Below are 19,743 nucleotides of genomic sequence, written 5' to 3'. Positions count from 1 at the left end.
GTACTATCACTCCGCACTCCCCCAGCTCCAGGAAGGACAACACGGACACCTTACTTGGTTTGCAGTAAATTTAATCGGACTGCACAGCAACGCGTTTCACCTTTCGGCTTGGTCACGCTACAGAAGCATAACAAATGCACACATTTAAATATACATAATTAAGTGAACAAAGAAGACGGACTACACCCTGGTGAAAGTAAACAAAAAATGTGATTCCGCCATTTTGACCTAGTCAGTAGAGACCTCACACAGTGACTATATGTCAATACATTTGTATCCATTTGAGCAATGCAGGTATTTAATACAGTTTATCCAAAATGAAATGTTTTCAAAAGTAAAAAGATAATAGTCAATAAAATACCATCAGAGTCAATATATCAAATAACTGCAAAGAGTGTTTTGCTGCGTGACACAAAGCCAAGTCCCGCCCCAGTGTTATGCTTCTGTAGCATGACCAAGCCGAAAGGTGAAACGCGTTGCTGTGCAGTCCGATTAAATTTACTGCAAACCAAGTAAGGTGTCCGTGTTGTCCTTCCGCGAGCTGGGGGAGTGCGGAGTGATATATACATACATATGTGTGTGTGTGTGAGTGCGCGTGTGTGTACACACACATTTGTAAACAAGGGTTTTCACTTACTTGATATATACTTAGTTTTTCATTGTAAACGAATGCGAGGTAAAGTCATATGCATGGTAAAGACTTGGTGGTAAAGGCAGTGACGGCTGAGTGACGGCGCTGCCGGCTGTGTCAGTGTGTGCGTCTGGGCGTGTTGTGGTCATTAATGAACGATAATCGTGTAAAATGACTGCTGTTGATGAATGAATGCTGATAAAGCCATGTCCGACGTTTTTCTTTCTTTTTCACAGCCATGTTTAGTTATTATCATATGCTACCACCAGGTGGGTGTAATTCTACATGTTTCTACAATAAATCCATGCTTGTTACCTCGAGTTTGTTGCCAAGTTGGATAGCTTTTGACAGGGCTCGAGTCGGGGTACCATGCGGGTGGACGGCGTCCCCCACTTATTTTACCGGGGGGACACTGTCCCCCCTGCTAAACAGCTGGACTTCTTTGTTTGGTCTCTCTGGGACGAGATCGGTGCTCACAGCGCCGATCTTGTCCCAGAGAGGACGCAGAGGTAAGGCAGGCACATTCCACAAGCAGATGGGCATTTGAAGGGAGGTGGGGCGATGTATAAGAACTGCACATTGTGGACAATCGAGGGGGCGGAGAGATTTGCGGACGGTGGACGCAAGAAGCCGCCGGCTGAGCGACAGATACAGGACTGGAGAAGTTAGAAGAATAGAGAGAGGCGGGGGTGGGAGTGGAGAAATACGGGGGGAAACTAGGGTTAGGGGAGCCAGAAACAGAAAACGAGGGAATGGCAGAGTCCCGTTCTCTTCAGTGCGAGGAAGATGCGAAGGTGTTCTGGGGAAGGGGCAGAGGGCTTTTAAGTTAGGGATGTGACATCCCCCCTCCCCATGTTCATGCGATCACTGGCACAGCATGGCTGCACTCATTGGCGTGATGTGGGGCAGTGTGGGGAGGGGGTGGTTCTATCGGGTTTAGAAACACACGGGGAGGCAATGAGCTAAATTTTGCAAGCCACCTTTCGTGACGCCACTTCCTGTCGTGACGTCAATTCCGGTGACAGCGTCCCCCCACTTCTTTTTTTAGGACTTGTGCCCTGGCTTTTGATCCCTCGATCCAACAAGCTCTATAAGCAGCCCCCTGGTCCTCGTCTCTACCTGGGGTAATTCCCTTCCCATTTTGAATCTCAGGACAGCAAAATTGTCGTGGTGTCACCAGGGCTTTAAGTGGAAGTGTTTTCAATATTATATACAAGCCATAGTTGCTGCTTGTTTATCTTATGCAACTGGCAACTATTGACAAAGCCAATAGTCCTGACTTGTAGGTATGATGTGACTTGTTATATGTTATATCATATATCGGGACGCAATGACAGGAACAGCAAAATACAAGTCGGGCGCCACAAAGCTAAACACAGATTTCTAGCTTACGTGTTTTTAAGCCACGCCCTTAATTCCATTGACCACGCCCCTTTGAGGGACCCCTCATTTTTTCAATCCCGCTTAAAGCCCTGCAGGCGCCCAAATTGCCTATAATGCGACCCAGCCACAATGCAAGATGTGAGACAGGTCAGAAGGGCTGGATTGCAATCCTCCATTCTCTCTTTTATCTTGCCGGGCCCTTCACATTATGCTCCAAAGACACACCTTTACTAACCCTGAAACATTTATGGAAATTATTAATAAATCTGGTCCATGAAAGGGACCATGTACAGCTGAAGGGATATCTCCAGAGGTTCTCTGAGGAATTCCCCCTTCGGACAGGTACTAGCTTTTCTTTTCTGATTTCCTCCAGTAAAAGGACATACCTTAGAAGAGTGCCCAGTCTATGCAGTCATGCAGTGCATCTCACGCGTTATGCCTCATGGGAATGCAGATTTCAAGATGTCACTTGTTAACTTGTTAAGGAAATGGCGTCATTATAGCAAAAAGATAGAGTGAGAGGTCTGTGAGCGGTCTATGTATACCTAATGTAAAAAGAGCTTTTAACCTGCCTTTTGGGTCCTGCATACCGGCGAAAAACTGCTGCCTGGGGCACGCTGTGAGCGCTTGCTGATTGGGACGCTGTTCCCCCCCGCCGCCGCTGCTGTTACTTCCTTGCGTGGCCGCCGAGTGGGGGGACAAAAACTACATATCCCAGAATCCCCGGCTTGTTCTCCCGCCCCCTCACAGAGTCACTTCCACGCCCGGAGGCGCTAAATAGAACCAGGCTTCCTCTGGAGAGCGGGAGCCTTTAACCTGCCTTTTGGGACCTGCATACCGGCGAAAAACTGCTGCCTGGGGTCGCGCTGTGAGCGCTTGCTGACAGGGACGCTGTTCCCCCCGCCGCCGCTGCTGTTACTTCCTTGCGAGGCCGCCAAGTGGGGGGACAAAAACTACATATCCCAGAATCCCCGGCTTGTTTTCCCGCCCCCTCACAGAGCCACTTCCGTGCTCGGAGGCGCTAAATAGAACCAGGCTTCCTCCGCACCACGGGACGCGCGCGGGACGCGCCGGACGAAGCCCGGACAAAGGGCGGACACTCTGTGACAGGACGCAACTGGGCTGGGCCAGGGACCCTGATTCTCATTTGATGGTGGACTTCCGTGACCCACATACAGTGAGACTATAACATATTCAAATCTATCGTAAAGTATCTGTCCTAGGTGCCTTGTTCTATCGTGTGTATTGTGGTAAAGCTTCTGATTGTACCTACCAACTATCATCCCCGGGTATGTCTAAACAAAAGGGTCCCCAGGTGCCAAACACCCTGGATAATTATCTGGTGAAGGTTGTGAGTAAAATTAACAGTGAGAGACGGCAGTCTTTAGGGTTAAGTTGTTCCCCTACATCCATCACACCTCCCAATGCGCAACCTTCACCAGTATTACCGGCACGGGATGATAGCAGTGATATCGTTAATCCCGATTTCTCTGCCAGTGACTTGCCCAAGTTAAACACTGTCCCCACAGTTGATTTAGAATTATCCTTGGATACGACGGTACAGAACCCGCCGACTCCTGTGCCTAGAGCAGTCAGAGCGTGCAGAAAAGTACAGACTAAATGGGGAGGGACACGTTCTGCTAGAAGAAGATTAGTTTCTCCACCCAAAACCCCAGATAATGATGAGGTCATCTCGGTGAAGGGTGACACTGTGAAACTGGAGGATGATCAAATTAAAAAATTAGTAAGTATGATCGATTTGAAGATCAAGGGTATTGTCAAGCCCCTTGTGGCTAAAATCGATCAGCTTACTGCAGAGGTCAATAGACTAAGAGGTCTCCTCAATAAGACATTGGAGGAAGTAGGTAGCCTACCAGCTTTGGTATCAAATAGGTGTGAAATCCAGGAGGTTCACCCTGGAAGTGGGGTGGATGGTGGTGAGAATGTTGTACGGCTTCCACCGCCCACCCAGCTCCCAGTAGGTGAGGATTGCCAAACTGTGGTTATAGAGGCAACTAGCACTGTAGACCAGGTCTTCCGCTTCCAACTGATACAATGGCGGACAGTGGTCCTGGGCGGATGCAGTCTCTATGCAGCTTTCGTTGACCTACGGGCTGCATTCGACCTGGTGCCGAGGGCAAAGTTGTGGGAGGTGTTGGCAGCTCTGGGGGTCCCGATGATTATTTTAACTTTGATCATGAGACTTCATGAGGGCACTTATGCTAAGATCCAATGGGGAGGCTATGGTAACGATACCATTGACTTCCCTGTCGAGCGTGGGGTTCGGCAGGGTTGTTCAATGGCGCCAACATTGTTTACTCTTTATATAAACGGAATTGTCCCCCTCATGCAAGCTGAGCCCGTAGATGCTCCCTCACTTGCTGGTGCAAAAGTTCCTATTTTAATGTTTGCAGACGACACCTTAATTTTATCAAAATCCCCAAGTGGTCTGCAAAAGGCATTGGTAATTTTTGACAAATTTTGTTGTGATCACGGCTTGGAGGTAAACGCAGCAAAAACAAAACTCATGGTTTTTAATCCTTGTAGGAATTTCAAATCCAAAATAACCATGAGTGGGCGCCGCCTTGAAGTTGTGAATTCTTTTACCTATTTAGGGATACAAATTTCAAATGACAACAGATGGAACCAACACTTGAATCTGGCAGTTTTAAGACACAAACAATTGGCTGGTACCATTATAAAGGAGCACAAGAAATCTTTAACTAAGCCAATTAAACCGCCACTAATCATATATGAGGCTAAAGCAATAGGGTCTGCCCTATATGGGGTAGAGCTGTGGGGGCAAGAAAACCTCCAGGAGCTACAGAGGTCAGAGAATAGCTTCCTCCGAAAACTAACTGGTACCCCACAGAGCAGTCCCCTCTTGCCACTCAGATATGATCTTGGCAGGAAGGAAATCTCGGCTATGTGTAAACTTCGACCAATATTATATTGGCGTAGAATCTGGACCACCCCTGAGTTGTCACAATATGCAGAAGGATTTGCTGATGTGATCAAAGCAGATCGATTTCATGAAATTAAATGGTTTAGATCTTTGAGAACTGCATTAAGTGAACTAGGGTTAAGTGAATTATGGTCTGATCCAACCGAGTCATCCTTTCCATCGAAGCTGTTTATAAAAAACCTTTTTTGGGAACAGGTTGAAAACAAGAGTCTCCTTAACAACAATAATGGGACTATGATGACTGCCTTCCTTGAAGCTAAACTGTTTCCAATGCTTGAAATGTACTGGGACATTATAACTAGACCCATGGACAGGAAACTGTTTTTTCATGAGGGCTGGCTCACTACCTCTTGGTAATTTAACATCTAAATGGAGAAATGGAGGTCCAGCAACTTGTCCAGTTTGTGGGGAAGGCAACGAGACGCTGGGTCATTTCTTGTTTGTTTGTCATGTATATTCTGCTCCCAGACGTGTGTGGTTGGCCCCCATGTGTAGAAATTTGGGTACTAAAAGCAGCATGGTTGCTCTACGTATTGTTAAAACTACCTCCTTAAGTTGGATTGTCATAGCGACCGCAAAGTACTTGGGGTGGGCGTGGGTAACTAGGCAGAGATTGCTAGTAGGGTGACTACTCTCTGCCAAGTTGATCAGAGACTGCTAGTTTATCTATTCTCTGTCCCATGCCTGGTGTCTATCTGACGTAAAATTTTTCATATCAATTTTTAACTATGTAATTGGATCGTATTTTAATATGTTTTTATAATATGAACTTTGCACCTTGATGGTAATTAACTGATGTAATCTTATTTTAAATCTCTTTTTATGTGTATTGTGCTTTAAGTCATGCCGACTTAGAAATTTAATTGTATTTTATTATGTGTTTGTTTGTCTGCTTTTATGAGTAATCACTCGAATAAAGCACTTTTGAATTGAATTGTAGTTATAGAGGCCCCCCAACAACATTCAAAGAACCGCGTCAAGAGCGCGATACATTCGAATTTGTTGTGGAAGCTTCTCCCCTAGTTCTAGTTCTGGCAAACGCCCCTCCTCTGACTCCTGGGCAGGTAGAGTCAACAACCTCCCTGATCGATAAAGCGCTGCATTGGCTGACGAAAAACATGAGGATATCTCTCTGGGGAAAACACCAGCTAGCAGGGGAAATTATTATGTCTAGAAGGGTAGCATGGCTTGGGGATTACCCGAAGAAATTGGGCCTTGAATTTTTCGAGACCCGAGGTACTCCCAAACATACTGGCAAACTTATTCCCCCCACAACGCAGGGATTCTGAAATGATCCCACTAACTCTCGACTTTTTCTATAGTAGGAGATGGAGTGTAGCGAATTTTAGTAGATCTTGGCCAAAACGGGCCCCCGTGTTAAGCACACTGGGGAGGGGGGTCCAAATTAGGGATGGAGGTATCAGTCTGGAAAACCGGTTTGGGGTTTTGTCCGATTTGAATGAATGCGATTGACTCATGAGGGCTGATAGATCTGTCTATATGGTAGCAACAGAGATTGGCAGAAAGCTTGGTCCTGAGGATTGGAGCGGGTCACAAACTAATATGGCCCCCATAACTCGTGCGATCCCACTGGAGAGAACCCACCCCCCAGGGCAGCCTATAGAGAGCAGCAATTTTGGACAACTAATTTGCTCGGACCCATTTGGGGAATACGATTGGCCAGAAACAGACGGGCTCCCCCCAGAGAAACACTGCCTCATGCCCATAAACACAGTACAGCAACCAGTGACTGAGGGTGCGATCCCAGTAGCTAAAATCTTGCAGGATTCATCTTGCATTTTACCAGGTGAGGCAGGGCTGGCCTTTCTTTCATGGCACCTTGCTGGAATCGATAATAAGATAACATCCCCTGAATGGTGTAGTTTTGTTGACCAGTATGACATCATCCTCTTTCAGGAATCTTGGTCAATGGTTCCGGTCTATCGCCTGGGGTTCCTCAACTTTCATGCCTCAGCCACCAAAAAATCTAAAGGTCGTCCTGCTGGAGGTTTGATTATTTGGGTTCGCCAGGCCCTATGCTGCAAGGTGCAACAAATTAGCTCTCCATCGAATGACATCCTGTCAGTTAAAATCACATGGGAAAATGGACAAGGGGTGACCATTTACAACATTTATGCAAGGGGGACAGCAGGGGGACAAACATCTGAGGTAATCTCAGCACTTGATCAGCAGCTCGAGACACTCCCAATACAGCTGTCTACTATAGTAGGTGGAGATTTTAACACTACTTTTGAACCTCTTGGTCAAGAGGATCAGTTCCTCGCTGCTGAGGAGGACAGTAAATGGGGTGTTCCCCAGCTCGAATTACCTGCCGTAAAAAGATGGTCAGCCGTAGCTATACAGCTTAAGGCCCTATGCTTAGTGAGAGGGCTTAGAGCAGCAAATGGACGCACTCCGTCCGACCGCATGGGAGAAAATACATTCGATAATGGTAGGCATTTTAGTCGCATAGATTACATTCTGGTGGATATAAGAGGGTGGCACAGTCTGATAGATATGACTGTTAAAACTAGGATGGAAAGTGACCACAACCCACTTTGTATGGATTATCAAGTACAGATGGGGACTAAAGAACCGAAACCGGGATGTGGGAAGGTCACCCTGGACATTGTTGCCTCCAATAACATGCGTCACATTAAATGGGGTAGTTTTATTGAGAACCCTGAGAAATTGGAGGTCCTTAAAAACATGGTTGTCGAAGAAGTGGGTAATTTAAATACTCGCATTAACAAGCTAGACTTTCCCCAAATAATGTTTGAGGCACACATCCACTTTTTCGCAAAACTCCAACTAATTTTTAGGAAAACTATAAAACAGTATAAGGGGAACAAAAAACAACCCAAGGAGGGGTGGTATAACAATGCATGTAAATTACCCCGCCAAAACCTGAGTACAGAAATAAGGTGTAGGAATCCCACAGGAGTGAGAAAGGCAAGGGAGACCTACAGGCTAGCTCAGAAGGCAGCGAAAAAACTGTGGGATGAGGAACAATGGCGTGAATTAAAATCAGCTTGTGGAGCAAAGGATTCAGAACAATTTTGGGCCATCGTGAAATGGGATAGAGGAGGTGTAGCTGAAGCCCCCCAAAACAATGTTGCCAAACAACATTGGGTAGATTTCTTCCGTCATCAATATGCTCGCAATCAAACTGAAGAAGACTGTCCGCTACCCCCAACTATTTTTTATCAAAGTCAGCTTTTTACAACCGAAGACGTTAGTATAGCGTTAGATTGCGTGACCGGGGGAAGAGCCCCAGGCATGGATGGTATCCCCGCTGACGTGTTTTTAAGTGATAGAACATATTGGTGCCAGTACTTTGAGTGCTTAGCTAACTCTGTGGCTAGTGGTGCACCAATCTCACCCTCATGGAAAGGTGCTGAAATAATTCCGGTCTTTAAAAAGGGTGACAAATCTCTACCCAGTAACTATAGACCCATTAGTCTTATAGACTCAGCCCAAAAACTCATGGGTCGTTTAGTGCAAAACAAATTGCAAACATGGATAGAAGAACATACCATTTTGTCCCCATATCAAGCTGGCTTTCAGCCATGTACTAGTTCAATTGACCAGGTCTTTTATTTTATAGCACTTTATTGGAGGAACGTGGCCTTAACTAAGGGGACACTTTATGCGGTCTTTGTGGACCTGAAATCGGCGTTCGATTTAGTCCCCCGTTCCAAACTTTGGAGGGTTCTCGCTGAGTCAGGGATATCCCCGGAGATATTGACTCTCCACGTCCGCCTGCATGAGAACAACTACGCCAGAATCAGATGGGGGACACAGGGTGAGGTAACCGACTCATTCCCTGTTGAGCGTGGTGTTCGGCAGGGATGCGTTTTGGCAACCACGCTGTTTTTATTATACATCAACGGCATAGTGGATCATCTTAACCGTTCCCCCACTGATGCCCCCATTTTGGCTGGGACCCGCGTGCCTGTTCTCATGTTTGCGGACGACACGTTGATTGTTTCCGGACCCCGAGTGGGCTCCAGAAGGCTGTGAATGCGTTCGGAGAATTTTGTCAACTGCGTGGACTTGAGATAAACACCTCAAAAACCAAGTTCATGTCCCTGAGTCAGCGGAAAACCTTCAAAGGTACAATTAATTTTAATGGAACTCCACTAGAGCAGGTAGAGGCATTTACGTATCTGGGAATATCTCTCCAGAGTAACATGGGCTGGAAAAGTCACATTGACATGGCTGTTTTAAAATTTCATCAGCTTGCGGGTGCCTTAGCCACAAAGCACAGAGCTTCCCTTACCAAGCCAATTACACCTGCCCTAGAGATTTATAACATGAAGGTCTTAAGCGCCTCTTTGTATGGTTCAGAACTTTGGGGATTTAATTATTTGAACCAACTAATAATGGAGGAGAATAAATTTCTACGCTGTTTAGTCGGGGTCCCCCAAAGTACTCCTACCATCCCGCTTTTATATGATCTTGGAAGGAAAAAAATTGAGGACATAGTACGGCTACGGCCTCTATTATATTGGAGGCGCATCTGGACAACTCCAGAACTAGTTCACTACGCCCTTGCACTAAAGGATATTATTAGGGCAGATCGCTTTCATTCTATCCAATGGCTTGAAGAGATAAGGGGCCTATTAACAAAATTGGAGCTTGACCACCTATGGGTAGATGCAGACGTCTCAAGGTTCCCATCAAAAATAATTCTGAAAAAAAAGTATTGGGAAATGATTTGGATGTCCACCCATAGCACCTGTGTGAACACTAATTTAACAGGACGGTTCCTTGATTTTAAACCTCGCCCACTCTGTGAGGCCTATTGGAATAATATAGAGGGTCCGTTCGACCGAAAGCTGTATTTCCAGTTTAGAACTGGAACTTTACCTGTAAAAGCTTTCAGCTATAAGTGGTCAGCAATTCGGGATGACAAATGTCATAACTGTTAAGATTCGATTGAGAACGTATCCCACATGCTGTTTGTATGTCCCCTTTACCCCAGCCCTCGCCGTAAGTGGCTAAAACCAACGTGTATTAACATGGGCACCCGGAGACATATTGAGGCGCTAAGGATACTGGAGACAGATTGACCACCCTGTATAGCGATTGCTGTTGCCAAATTTCTAAGGTGGGCTTGGATTATACGCACTCACACTTTAAACTCTATAGAAGTTAGCTAATGCACTCTAAGACACCTAAAAACATGATTGATCTTGTTTTAAGTATAATTTTAGCTGTTTTAAATATCCTCTTAAAAAAATTGTTTTTTAATTCTTAAATGACAGCTATAAAGATTTAATAACTTTTTAATATTGTATTTTTTATTGCTATTTAGTATTTATAATGTTTGTGATAGGATGTATAATTTGCTTTTATGACATGCTGTCGAATAAAGCTTTGAAATTGAATTGAAAAAGACTATTAAGAAAAGGTAATATCTTTGAAGATGGAGAAGAGGCATATAAACAGGTCTTTCAGAAGAATCAGAAAAGTGGTAGGCTCTGCTTTTATTTGTTGTGGGGAAGACAGGGAATCAGAGCTAAAATTGGGCTAAAAAACTCACCCCCCTCACAGAGTCTGCTCCCCACTCTGACGACAATGCAATTAGTGAACTAAAAGGCAAGTCATTTGTCATGTATACCTTAAATGTTGTCTAGGTTCTTAACATAAAAGGAGGAACTTTATGGGCTACTAAATCAAACACAAGATTTTGTGCAGGACATTCTGAAATCAAGGTGCTCTCCTGAGATAATGAGCACAAAGGAAGCTCAGTGAAATTAAGTATTTGACTAGGATCACACAGATTAGTCAAGTATGGAAGCTGGGACTGACCCCAGACTAGATGGGTCTCTTTCTGACATCAAAAAGGATAATACTTTGTCCTTAATTCTTGGAGGGTGAGATTAAAGCTAGTGTGAGAGGCAGCATTCACATTTTATTTTTGGCGGTTTCACATATAGCAAGCCTTGCCCAATGTCATAATAGTTCTTAACAATAGAAACATATATTTTTTTCTGGGCCAGGGAGATTTTCTAGGATTCATGGGATGTTCAGACGTGGTCAGGATTGGAGCCAGACAATATATGTTTGGCAGAGGTAGCCACTAGGCCACACTGTCTCCGGTGAAACTTTGGCTTGTTTTGAGCTCAAGGTTCCCAGAAGACCTCAAACTGAGTTAGAGGCAGACATCTGGCTCGAGTCTGTCTCGAATTTCAGTGGTTCGCCCACCTCAAGTGCTATGGCCACAGTGGTGTGACGAAACCTGAGGGGGGCTCGCTGCAAAGTACTAAGGAAATCTCTTCCCCTTTGCAAACCAGTTACCACCCCATTTCGGCGTAGGTCACTCAACAATGGTTTGCACTTGCAATTACGGTTGAAAAATATTGATATATTCCTTCCCAAATTGCAAATGGGAGAGGGACGCCCCTTTCATGCCCCCATCTATTTGTGATTCACAAACCGTCATAAATGTCCCATTACAATACAGAATAAATTCTCAGGCTTGTAAAAGGGCTGTTGTACCCAAAGAAAAGTAAGTTTGAAGTATCAACCACTGTGAACTTGTCAGTGGCAGCTAGTAACACTTGAAAGTGGTGAGGCCAATCAGCAGCAGCAGCAGCTCTCGGGGTTCACAACTAAAGGGATCAAGTTTATAGCCCTTTACCCGTGTCTCAGCATTTTATCTGATTTTTTTAGTACACAGATCAAGATTTATGGAAGCACGGGTTGTAACATGAGCCAATATACCCATTTCAATTCATTCTCAACTTTATTTTCAGATATGTGAGATACAAGAGGTTTGTTGTATAGCATCAAAAGCTGCCAAATCGGAATATAAAAGCTGGCCTAACAAACTAGGCGCTATTTACATAAACCACAACTGAAATCTAATACCTAAAAGTGACATTCATGAAAGGCATTCCGCCTGATTTAAAAGAGGCGTAATCATGAAAAGGGATATGGTTTAAATTATTTCTCCTAATTGCCCCGTTGTTTTGTGTGAACATGACTGTGTGTGATTCACGAGCTGGTTCGTGATTCATTTGAAAGCTAGATAAATGAAAAAAGCAAACAGAACTAAAACTGCTCATTAGCATTCTACATTTCGCCAATGGATGACATCTAGGCTGCCTATTGTAATGACATAGAGTCAGCGTTCTAGTGTTCAGCATGTTACCACACTGAACATCCACCCACCACAGGCGTCATCGGTCAGAGGACCCTGCTCAATAAAGAGGGCTGAGCACACGTGCTCATGGCCAGTTGTACCCAGTAACCAGTGTGTCTGTGTCACCAGTAATTTCCTAGCATGTGGGCCTAGGGCCCAACTTTACACCTATGACCAGCACCTAGAGAGATGCAGCTCAAGCAAACATTTCACATGCAGGGCGATGTCCTTCTCTAAATGGAAACGTTCTCATTAGAAACCGCCTTTTTACTTCCTTGGCTGACTACAGTGCCTGAGCTTGAAAGGGTTTGAAACGTTTGAGATTCATGCCCTTTTCCAACCACACACGTCTGCCCCGTCAAACTAGTTTAACTAAGTGTCGGAAAAATGTACTTTGTTTAAATAAATACAAACAAAAGTACTTACCGACATCAGTGTACAGGGAAGACCCCGGAGACGCCAGGACCACCACCCACTGTCTCTCAGAAACCACAGAGCTCCCGAACCTGACTCGTGAGTGAAGAGCCAATGAACCTAACCAATCCTGGAGCTGCTCTCATGCCGTTTTCAGCACAAGAGTAGCCCCATGATTGGTCTGAGCAGGCTAACTCAGTGCTCCTTTTCCGACTAGGAGCCGGTGCTTGCCGTCTGCACAGCTGTTCACAGCTCATATTGGTGCGGTCTGAAATGTGCATCTTGGGCTGGCCATTGCAAGATGGGCGGCCAATCTGACATGCGCACTTTATGTTTAACAAAACATAGTCCTCAGCACTCACTGAAATAGTAGTTCACATGTATATCAAAGTTCAAGTACACAATAAAACAATCCTCTTTGGTTTCTATTTTCTTTTATTTCTTTATTTCTTTTTTTTCCTTTATTTTGCTGGATACTTAGCCAACACATGTTTCGTCGCCAGGTGGGCACACTGTCCCACAATGTTTTCAAGGCATAGATGAGCGAAACAAACTATTGTGGCACCCAACAAATACATAATGTATGTAAGCCAGAAAATTCACTTCTCCGTTATTTAATTGGGTTGAATCACAGATTGGGTGTTCCATATTATACAAACTCTTGGTGGAAACGCATGCACTTAGTTCACATAGTCAATTTCATAGGTCATCAATTATCGCTATCAAAATCAAAAAAAGGCTTAAATATGGAGCCAAAGTGTTGCCTGGGTGATTTGTAAATGTCGTCATTATTATACTTTCCTACAATATTATGACATATTGGTGAATCCCCCAAAGTGATGAGAAGCCACAAGTACACATGCAGAGTGCTACACACAGCTAACCAATAGAGAATGGACGTGCACACTGGGGGGGGGGTATTAAGAAAGTACCTCAATCTTTGATTTGTATCGCCTGTAAATAAGTATAAAAAGAAGTGCAATGAGTATCTACAGTCTCTCACTAACCCCATTCAAATACAATGGGTACATCCTAAGTATCCACCAAAAAAAAGCGAAAAAAGGAAAAGAAACAGAGAAAAAGAAATAAAAGAAAATAGGAACCAAAGAGGATTGACATATTGTGTACTTGAACTTTGATATACATGTGAACTACTATTTCAGCGGGTGCTGAGGACTATCTTTGGTTAGTTTCTGGTGTCCTAGCCACACCTGAGTGAGCAAGGAGGTTCTTCCTACCTTACAGCACCGCTTATGATATTGGGACAGGGCTTATCAGCTTGTGGATTTTCCCAGGGGCGCCAATTACCTATTATAACACTACCAACTCGCAACAAAGCACTTTACGTTTATGCAAGTCATTCCTGGCCCCACCCCAGAGTTGAGAAAGACACAGTGCACGTCAAATGGTCATGTCCTTTAACCATTTCATTTAAGTTACGTTTTCTACAGCTGCTGCCTCGCAGCAGGTTGGGCGACACTCCTCCGCCCTAAAGGAGGATCCGCTGCTGGATCTTGTGACTCCCAGGGTTTACAATCACAAAAAAGACTTTGCACAACAAACCACAAGCTTTACATGGGCCTGATTATATGTAGGCCAGTGTTTATCATTAGTAAGGTTTGTGACAGTCCTTACAAATGGCAGAAGTGCAATATGAAGCCCAGCATGAGAAATATTGTATTATGAATCTCTTGCCTTCAAAGAGTCTGCACTCTAGTGCCCCCTTCCTAACCCAGAAGAGTTTCTGACACCAGAGACACTAAGTGGTGAATGTTTGGAAGGTGATCAAGTTTCAAGGGGGGTAGCTGTCTGAACAACTCTGCGGAAACCTCTGACCCATACCTGCTAGCCGGTGCTCACATCTGTCCCGCGGCTGGTCTCGCTGTGCCCGCCCGCCTCCCGCCGCCGCACACTCGTTCCATCTTGGTGTGGCCGCTGTGTGGAGGGGGGGGGTCTGCGGCACTTGGAAGAACTACATCCCCCACCAGGCAGTGCGGCCGGAAGCTGCTAGCTGGGCAAGCGCGCCAGGAGGCGCTTAAATTGAGACATCATTACCCGCGTCGTGGGAGCGCGCGGGAGCGTCCCGGGAGAAGCCCGGGACAAGGGCGGGCCCTCTTAGGCCTTCAAAGGCCAGAGGAGGCTGGGCTGGGCCCCCCCTTTGATGTGCTACCTACGGCGAGGACAGACTGCTAGTACATGTACATGACTCTAGTAAGCAGTCTTTCCTAAAGCTTTTTACTTGGCCTCCTTGAGTACTGATTAATGCATGTTTACAGCTTGGTCCGAAATAACATTAAAGGTTAAGTGTGTTCTGACTAGGTATTCACATCATCAAGTAGGCATCATGACCTCGCCTGTCCCCAAAGAAAAATCCTTAGTGGGTGGAGGAGTAAAACGAGGGACATTAGACAATTATGTCATCAGGGCCGCTACAGGAACCAACTGGGACATCGTACTTGCTGAGCGACGGGCCGAGAGACGTCGCTCTGTTGAGCTTATTAAGAACAAACGTTCATCTCTGGGCCCGTTACAGCTGGCCATGTCACCGCCCACCAGCACGTATTGCGAAAGCGAGGGTCCTGATGCATCTTTTGGTGATAGCATTCCATTACTACTCCAAGATAGAACCCCTCCACTCGATCCAAATAACGATTCGATCATAAACCTTTCTGCTTCCTCGGGCAACATGACACGAGAGGCAGAAGCCTTGGCAGACACACCGTCACCATTGGTAGAGACTGCCCAAAAACATAATAAAACTCTTAAAAACCTTCGACCACAAGGCCCTCCCCGGAAAAAAAGGAGAAAGGGGGGGAGTGGCCCACAGAGAAATAAGATCAGTCTTATTGATCCTGTCAAATCTAAGAGCTCCTCATTTGATGCACCTACATTACCCGCACCAGCTATTCAACCACCCTTTCCAATACTAGAAACATCTGGCACTGATTTAATCGGAAGTATTGAGAAACTGGTTAGATCTCTCACACTGCCTTTAGTAGAGAGACTAAAAAGAATAGCTCAACAGTTGGGGAACCTAGAACAGGTAATCGAAGAAATTAAAGAAAGAATTAAGGGTGTTCCAAGGCCCCCACTAGTGCCCATAACTACTGCATCATCCCCAAACATTATCGTCCAAAAGGCGGTAAAAACTACAAATCAAGTTAAATTGAAAACCCCGAAACCAATGCCCCCCCAAAACAACTCGGCAAAATGTGAAAAATAGAGATAAAGAGGCTCAGGTGGGTGGAAAACCTAATCTCCCAGGAAGTCCCCAAAAACCCATTGGCCATGAAGATTCTGTGAGGCCATCCTTCCCTAAGAGGCACAATGCGGAACTGCCTCCGGAAGCAGCTCCGCTTGTGGTGGTCCTCACTGGAGTCCCGGTTCTGGAGGATGGTAAGAGAGAAGACCAAAACCAGCTAAGAAATAAAGTCATATTTTGGCTCAGGCAGAACCGACCACTTCCTCCTAACATAAATGGCGAAATTTTACATGTCAGGCGTCTTCCCTGGTTAGGACCCAGTACAAAGAACATAACAAGGGATATCATCATAATAAATTTTAGAGACAAAAGGGCAGTCAGACATATTTTAGATTGGTTTCCTCTTAATGGCAGTAATGCAATTACAGCTCGTGATTTGCCCTACTTTTATCCCAGAAATTTGATAATCCCTGTTACTAATCCCAGGCCTCTAGTCCATCATCAGGATGATCCCATCAGACCCTTATTCCAACATCAGGATGATCACTTTAGGCCCCAATTTAAACACCGAGATGATCGCCTTAGACCTCTACTTCAATATCAGGATGCCTGCTTTAGGTCCCTACCCCCACATCAGATTGATCACTCTAGACCCTCACTTCAATATCAGAATGATCATTTTAGGTCCGCAGGCTATTTTTATCCCTCACTGTGGAATAACCTTCCCACTCAGGAACGCAGGTTCAACCACCAACTGACTACAAGACCATTTTTGGATCCCCACCCAAAACCGATTTAACATTCTGTCAGGAATAGACGATATAGAATGACTAACAGCCACCCATACTTCTTTGGATAATTTTAACCTGCACATCCTAGACACGCTGACCATACCCCAAAAGGTCTCCCTATCTGAGGACTATTCTGACAGTTTTTCTCGTTCAAGTGATCTTCCTAATAAGGCCCCGTAAAACAGTATTTTGAATGAAGGGCCTTGGAATTTAACACAAGATTTTTCCCCGTTGACCCAAGGTCAAACTGCGGAAATTCATTTTAAACAACCGTATCTCCCTCCCAAGCTACAATCATCTAGTAGTTCGACCCTTTCCATTATATTCTGGAACGTAGCAGGCCTGCGTCCTAAAGTAGACCAACTTAACTGGCTAGAAACAATTAGAAATCATAATGTAGTAGGCTGCCAGGAAACATGGTCGGTAACTGCTATTTATCTTCAGGGGTACAGATCGTATCACTCTAGTGCACGTCCTTCCCTTTTTGGTAGACCCAAGGGAGGACTATCAGTATATGTATCTAATACCCTCCCACTTAAGGAAATCGCTGAAATAAAAACTGAAGAGAACTATCAGATCCTCAAACTCTCAGTGAACCAAGGGCACACATACTTTTTGGTGAATTTGTATAATAATTTGCCACCACCTGAATTTGTCCAAGTCCTAAATAGGATAACCTCTGTTTTAGATGAGCAACGGAATAGATGCTCCTTTTCGCCTTTTAAGTTGATATGGGGTGGAGATTTTAACATTACCTTATGCAAAGAATATAATAAGACAAATTGTGGCATTGTAGATGAAGGTGGGAGACCTCTAACACATTTCGCTCAGTCCAGTACTGGGAATATCCTAAAGGAAAAGTTCTTTATCCTAGGACTGGGATACGCGAATGAACTAGTTGAGCCTTCAATCGACTTCTCCCCCACTTTTCACAGCAGGGGTTGTAACAGCATAATTGATTTCATCTTCTTGATCTCCAACTATATGAAGGACCAGCTGCTCACATTTTTAACTGGAGATGATATTAGTAGTGACCATTTCCCCAACAGTTTTACCATCTTAGCGCAGAACGCACATAATACAACTGGTAATCTTGGGTTATTAAACCATAAACACCAAATTAAAGAGAGTGGCTCTTTATAAACCCGAAGGGAATAGAGCTCAAATAATGCAAGTAAACAACAAAAGTTCCCTTGGGGTATACTTACTATTCAAATACTGAAATACTCGACACATTCCTCATACACACTTCACATGACACCAGTGGTAGCAACCATAATGAAACTTTTGTAAAGGTAAACATATAAGCTCCACAACATAGAATTATATAAAAAACGACTGTTTTATTAATAAAAAAACAATACAATCACACTAATTTAGTGCACGATGTACATTACATACATATAAAAAAGAACAATTAATAAAAACCCATGTGTATAACAATTATGGACAAAAGTTACAGGAGAAATGTGTAAACAAAGACAGCCCCCTATGTCTTTTGGATAGTCAATTCAGAAACATTTGGATCAACTGGGAGTTAGAGTATCCTATTTCTCCAGAAGGGTTGACCAATCAGAATTTGACTTGGCACAAAGAGCGTCGACGCGTTTCGGCAGTGCAATTCAATTAATAACCGCCTGCTTCAGGACATAAACAAATGGATTTCTCCTTGTAAATAAAAACAGCATCACCTATGCCTCAGCATATGGATGAAGAGAATGTTTGTGCAGCGCTCGCTTCAATAATTCAGAGCTGCTGGAATACACTGTTGAACTTGGTATTCAGTATGCGGGCTCACGTTCTGGAAGGATGCACTCTCAAACTCCAGGGACAATATAACTTCTAAAATGCCTTAAAATAATTCATGGAATCCTTCCCAGCCTTTGTTTCCTGGCCGTAATGTTTAAATCACTGCTCCCATTCGGATTTATTGGCTATTATAATTCTTGATCCGTAAGGATTTTTTTGAGGTGTGCAAGCCTCAGCCTGGGGTAAGTTTGATTGTAGCTTTCAAAGTCCGACGAAAAGCATCCCCTGAACACACAATGTTCAGAAACTAACCATTGTATCGCGGAACCATTGCTGAGGAACGCCGTGAGGGGATGCTTTTCGTCGGACTTTGAATGCCACGAGCAAACTTACCCCAGGCTGAGGCTTGCACACCTCAAAAAAATCCTTACGGATCAAGAATTATATGCTACCAATAAATCCGAATGGGAGCAGTGATTTAAACATTACGGCCAGGAAACAAAGGCTGGGAAGGATTCCATGAATTATTTTAAGGCATTTTAGAAGTTATATTGTCCCTGGAGTTTGAGAGTGCATCCTTCCAGAACGTGAGCCCGCATACTGAATACCAAGTTCAACAGTGTATTCCAGCAGCTCTGAATTATTGAAGCGAGCGCTGCACAAACATTCTCTTCATCCATATGCTGAGGCATAGGTGATGCTGTTTTTATTTACAAGGAGAAATCCATTTGTTTATGTCCTGAAGAAGGCGGTTATTAATTGAATTGCACTGCCGAAACGCGTTGACGCTCTTTGTGCTAAGTCAAATTCTGATTGGTCAACCCTTCTGGAGAAATAGGATACTCTAACTCCCAGTTGATCCAAATGTTTACGAATTGACTGTCCAAAAGACATAGGGGGCTGTCTTTGTTTACACATTTCTCCTGTACCTTTTGTCCATAATTGTTATACACATGGGTTTTTATTAATTGTTCTTTTTTATATATATGTGATGTACATCGTGCACTAAATTAGTGTGGTTTTATTGTTTTTTTATTAATAAAACAGTCGTTTTTTTATATAATTCTATGTTGTGGAGCTTATATGTTTACCTTTACAAAAGTTTCATTATGGTTGCTACCACTAGTGTCATGTGAAGTGTGTATGAAGAATGTGTTGAGTATTTCAGTATTTGAATAGTAAGTATACCCCAAGGGAACTTTTGTTGTTTACTTGCAGTATTAAACCATAAAGCCATAAGCATAGACAAAACAAACGGCTATTCGGTTAAATGGTCCAAAGTAGATCCGGATGTTATAACAACAAAGGTTATAACCAGAGCCTTTCCTATGCTGGAAACATGTTTAAATCTGCTTTCCTCTGCAGAGCAGATTCTGACTGGTTTCATTAATATTACTAAGGTAATTAGCGAGGAGTTGCTTCGTAAGCAAATGCAGAACTTCTCGCAAGATAAAG

The 19,743-nt window shown here is 44.2% G+C and overlaps 1 protein-coding gene across 1 annotated transcript in view; it reads left to right on the top strand.

Moving 5' to 3' along the window:
• LOC144768501 (fer-1-like protein 4) overlaps positions 1 to 19,743 on the top strand; it is a 936,890-nt gene that overhangs the window by 658,551 nt on the left and 258,596 nt on the right. The window lies entirely within an intron of this gene.

Source organism: Lissotriton helveticus, chromosome 7 (assembly GCF_964261635.1).
Source record: "Lissotriton helveticus chromosome 7, aLisHel1.1, whole genome shotgun sequence".
In the NCBI taxonomy this organism is placed as follows: domain Eukaryota; kingdom Metazoa; phylum Chordata; class Amphibia; order Caudata; family Salamandridae; genus Lissotriton; species Lissotriton helveticus.
The sequence above is the reverse complement of the archived record's forward strand: the minus strand, read 5'-3'. Positions and strand labels throughout refer to the sequence as shown.